A 6,000-nucleotide genomic window follows, 5' to 3' on the forward strand; every position below is an offset into this window, starting at 1 on the left:
CACCGGATGTTTACATTTCTGTGCTTCCTTCACGCTGGCGGAGACTGCACTTCCGGTTTTGAAAAGAATAACATTGAATTTAATGGCGTAAAGGCAGTGTCTTCGGAAATGGCGACAATATTTGTGTGGCATTTGGTTTCAACATGAGATAGGGTACAAACAATTGTTATCAGCTATCTATGCATCGTTTTCAGACAGACCCCAGAGGCGAAGATATAGTACAAGGAATGCAAGCACTGCTTGCATAATTCGAATATCATTTAATGTACTTAATGTTCTAACCGTATTTAGTTTCCATCGCACTCGATTTCGCGAAAAAATGCGGCCGCAAACTCCCCCAGCAGCTCTGTAGCAAGCACCAGCCTCAATGCTTGCAGCCGTTCTGCGGGAAAATAAGGCCTCCGAAGGAGTCACATGGCGAAGCGTGAAATTCTGGTGGAACCCGTCCACAAAGCTTCTACAAAAAGCTGTGCTTTCCGAGCTTGCGTGATTCCCGAAAATAGCCGAGTTCAACCGAAAGCAGAAGGATTCATCTATGGGTACGTTGCCAGCAAAAACTAGTAACGAATATTTGTCTTCATGAACACGTAAACAAGATCGCAAATATAATAATAATTGTTAGTCATAAAATAACTAAAAGAAGTTATTATCACTGTTCTAAATTCCATATATATCATATTATATTACAAATTATTTTAGATTTCGCGAAATGTAAAACGCGTAAAAAAAGTTGACATTGGGAGTTGGGGCAGTGGAATTTCTGCACCCCCGTGAAGAGTTTTCTCGGGGAGGGAGGGAAGATTGGACGGACCTTGGTCCTGCACCCTGCTTCCTGGTCGGTCCAGCTCAAATTACGCCAGAAGTGTTGACCGCTACCAGTGTTTGCAACTGCCAAATTATTTACGCAGTAATTCAAGTGAGCTCTTTCACAAATTTTACAATCAATAAATTGACTGCTTTTGAATAAAACTTGGGGTGAAAATAAAGCTATCTGAGAAAGAACTATCTACTGATATTTGTACATGGCATAGAAGTAAATCGTATACATTCTGCATATTATGAGCACAAGAATATGTTTTAATGATTGATTGATTGATTTGTTGTTTTAAGTCCACTTTATGCACAGTAAGGCTAATCGGGACTGGACCTACAGTTTAAAATGGGATCTGAAACACTTGTGCCTCCACCGGGTATCGAACCCGGAACCCCTTGATTACAAGGCGACGACACTACCACTGCGCCATCGGGGAGGCCCGAATATGTTTTAAGTTCTATTATTATGACGCAAGTGGTGTTCCCAGGGTCTTTTTACGGTCCCCATTTTGTCATCTTTTCCTTCCTTTGACGTTTTTTCTTAGATATACTGGGCCAAAAGGAGGTTATGTCTACCATCCACCCCCCCCCCTTCGCCCCGGGCACGCCATTGAATGACACTTTATTACTTAATATTAATGTACATATTCGTTCTGCTGAAATGATTCTGATTCCTCCGCGTAATTTTTATCTCCAAACTGATATATCTTTTGTGACGGATAAAAAAAATTAAGGAAATAGGTTGGTATCACTTTCTGTTGTTTCAGAGATTTTCAAAGTGATCTTGTGTGGATGCTTGCAGTTGTGGAAAGCGCGTGGGATAGTGTGAGTGTTTGTTGCTTCGTGTTTTGTGCTGTGAATTTATCGGAATGAACGCGTATTTAGGAACGGTTGATGTGAAGTGCGGGTGTATTATTGAGCAATTGAAAATTGCTTCGTTTAGCTCGAGAGAGATACCAACACCGCATTTACCGGACTTAAAAACAAGTTAGCCCAAGGGGCTTTGTGCGACATTTCCAAAGGGTGGCATCCAATGGACCAAGAGTTTGAAATTTATTGTGGTGAGTACATCGTCTATGCATGTGTTTCTTTGCTTTGAAATGAATTTTTTATTGTTTGTGTTTAACTTTTTATTTAGTGTTTAAGTTACTCCAATGCGGTTTTTAGGGTGCCCAAAAATACTAAATTACATCATGCAGCGTAAAATAAACAAATGATTTCCATTTTTTTTAATATCTAAATCGGTTTGGTCACCGTTTGACCATATTAAATAATAATGAACAAATAAAGGTACTAATAAGTAAGTAAGAAATTCCGTCTCCCTTTAGTCGTATGCGGAAAGTTCATATGCAAAACGTTTAATATCATATGAATAACGTTACCTGGATTTTTTTTAAAAAGTAAATGTGACGTTTGCGGATCATATGGTTTATTTTTAGTACAGTCACTTTATTACGATATTTTGACAAATCCAGCGACTGGGTAAATGAGGCTATAAACCTTGAATCTTTCCCCTCGGCATGTCGTTGTACTACATGTTTTGTTGTACTGAAACATTGCTTGCCTCCTTCGTAAGACTACGCTTCGCTACTGACAGACCCGATATTGAAAGATCAGTGGATTTAGGCAGTAAGGCGAAAAGTTGGACACACACGTGGGAGTAAGCTCTGCAGTCGGCACTTCATCAAATCAAATGAAAATATTTTACATCTTTCGAAAATTATAATTGTGGAACGCACATGTGTCGATTAAATTTAGAAGTTGGAACTATTTATAATCATATTATAACGCATTTGCCTTTCGGTTGTTGATAAGCGCTCTCTCCATGGGCGTCGGTAAGTTAGTCGACCCCTTCTCCCCCCTCTGCAAATTGGCATCCTTAATTTCAAGTTGCAAAAAAGCAGGAAGTTTGTTATTTTTAATGTTAATAACAGAAATAAATTTAACTTTGTTAGTATTCGTTCGAACAGAGTAATCAATGTAAAATATGCATTAGATCGAAAAAATAAGTGAAAAATACAGGAGCCAGGATATTTTTTATATCTACCATTTAATTCAAAGAATAAATGGTTCCACAGTTTTCAGAATTCGAAAAATTATAATTTTAGATGAGGTCACACATATTTTTTTCTAACTTCTAAAGTCCTTTATTGAAAGACACTCTCAAAAGTTAATAACAAACTACAATATGTGTTTATTTCAGTATAGTAACTATGAAATGTAAAAGTATTAATGGAAAATAGTTGTGCTGGATATTCACTCGGGATCAAATAGCATGATGATAATAAACAAACAACAATAATCATATAATAACTAAATTCGAATAAAATGTATTTAATTAGGTATTAGTGTATAACAATAATTTAACCTTAGTAATTACTATTATTTCCTTTACTGTTGTGATCGAAGTATTTTAATGTTTATAATTAATGTAATCTTCATTTCAACCTGGAGAAGTCTTTTTCCAAAACGAAACTGATGGTAGAAGATCAACATTGCCTTGGAAAATATTAGTATTGTCCCTTATATCTGCATCCAAACGATCCGGGAGATTGCCAATCTTTTCTAGGTACCTTTGTTTCTCTACATCACTCAAATATTTCAAGTGATCAATTTTGTTTCCGATCTTTTATAAGAAAATAAGCTCGGTGACGATCTGTATTCCACTTGTTTACATTGGGAAATTTGCCAAACCGGAAGTTCTTTCCCCGCCATTTTTTGTTTACTCAGGAATACGCTGGTCTAGTGAACGTCACTTGTATACTAAAACTACAATGCATTTTCTCGATCAGAAGAATACATATGTATAGTACATAGTCATAGACGTCGAAAGAAATTCTTGTAGGGTGTCAGGCCATTGACATATTTTAATAGTAGTAGTAGTACCAGATAGCATGTAAGTTAACTGCAAGTTAAATCGACATTCAATTTAACTTGCAGTTAACTTATGTGCTATCTGGGATTGGGAGTGTCTAAAATGATTTCAGTCAATAGCCGGAACAGCAACCACAAATGAATAGGGACGAGTACTGCTACTACTACTACTAATATCAACAACAATACTAAATGCATATGAAGATAACAATTATATATTATTTTTATTATTATTGATTGGTTGATTTGGTGTTTTAAGTCCAGTTTATGCACAGTAAGGCTAATCGGGACTGGGCCTACAGTTTAAATTGTAATCCCAACCACTATGTGCTTCCACCGTATTATAATTTTTGTTATTGCATCCAAAGTAAATGTGTAAACTCAAGGTATATCACGTGTTATTTCAGGAAATTAGGTTCGCATTTACATCTTAAATGAACGGCACTTTCCAAAATATATTATGTTCTTGAATTTTCAGAAATTCTGAATAATCGTAACTCGTAAATAAGCGATTTCAGCTTGGCAGCTAATTATTAATTACAACAAATTGTTTTCATTCTAATATTTTTGCATAAAAACATGAAAAAGTGATAAGTTGGAATAATAAGAAGATAATGATGGACAGAGGAAATGGCACATGTTGTGTTCAACCCTTTTGTCCTCGTAATAGGCTCGCAACAAAGGAATAGAGACTACATTGGTTATGTAAAATATTTAATCTGGTTCACGTAAATATAAAGAAAGCTGTTGCGGCGATTGGGTTCCAAAACGGGGGGGGGGGGGCAAGGTGTCAAGACTGGGAGGCAAGGACAGTATATTTTCCTTTGTAGATAAGATGTGGCATAGTGCGGGGGCAAAAGTGGGGGAATTGCCCCCTCGCCCTCCCTAATTGCCGTCACTGAAAGAAAGATAATAAACATCTCTTCGCACATTCACAAAAGCTATTGCAAAATTTTCGAAGAAGTGCTAGTCACAAAGTATCGCTTTCCTTAACATAATATTCTTTCCTTCATGTTTGCTTGCACCCTTCCTTAGACGACGCGTTCTTATCTTGTGTACCTGAAACTACGAAAGTGGTTCTCCTTACATGCTAACCCTCCCTCCTTCATCGTTTTCGCCTCATATTTCCAAAACCTCAGCAACGTCCGTAGCAACCGGTTGTTTATTGCCAATATGGCTGCACCCATGCGCGGGCCCAGCAGGCGACTTGACCAGCGTATAACCCCCATTCCGCACAGGCCCGTAGCCAGAATTCATCTCCAGGGGGGGGGGGGCGGGCTCACGGGTTATCAGGGGGGGCTTTGTAAATCAAGTCCATTTTTCAAAAGTTTAACAGTGTTAAATGAAGGTAAATTATGTGTGGGGGGAGGGGGTTCATTAAGTTACATAAAGTTTAGAAATATCACACAAATACTACATTTTTTCTGTATCTTTTTTTATTGCTTGAAGTGTTAATTGGCTGCTACTAAAAGCATCCCTTACAACACACTCCATACTACGTTTGAAGATACAGATATTTATATCAACTAAGAAAAGATGGACAATATTCAAACATAGTGCCTAGCATACATTCCACTCCCCGGCCTAACATTAAACTCCCCTTCGTTCCCAAAACTTGGGAGCTATTCACCCTTGACGCAGATGCGGAGGGAGTGAATTTCCCATAATGTCATCCAAGTCACATATTTCTTCTAGTTTTTTGGACTTTTAACCAGTTATTTTTAAAAAAGATATTTACCTACGTTTCGGAGGCTGAATCTGCCTCCGTCTTCAGGGTAGCGTGTAGTCGTTAGGTTACATAAGGGATAGTGTCCGAATTGTGTACTCTGGTCCCGTTGTTGTTAGTGATTTTTGTAGTTTGTATATTCACATATTTCTGTATCAATGGGAGGTAGTGACAGGGGCACGAAGGTACAGATAAAGAAGCTCTCCTGTGAAGGAACTTTCTAAAGTCTAGAGAAGAGAATCTCCTAAGAATGTAATAGCTGCTGTTCATGCTCCCTGAAGTTATCCTTCACCAAAGTTGTGAGCAAAATAATATCTGCCGTCTACATTATCACTCTTCACTGCAATCAAATTACACAAAATAATTTTACCTAATGTCAAGGGGCTGACCTCAGTGCCAAAGGGGGGCTAACGGTAGTTTCAGGGGCTCACCTCCCCTGGCCCCTGTTTGGCTACGGGCCTGATTCCGCACACCCGTACTATTATACCCTGCAACCCTTATTTATGTTGATTGATCTGTTGCTCAAGCTCCTAACAGTTGGGTGTTCTTGAGGCGTTCGAATCATCAAATGATGTACTGGTGGGTGA

The sequence above is a fragment of the Lepisma saccharinum genome, chromosome 12 (genome assembly GCF_977018435.1).
Source record: "Lepisma saccharinum chromosome 12, izLepSacc3.1, whole genome shotgun sequence".
Classification (NCBI taxonomy): Eukaryota; Metazoa; Arthropoda; class Insecta; order Zygentoma; family Lepismatidae; genus Lepisma; species Lepisma saccharinum.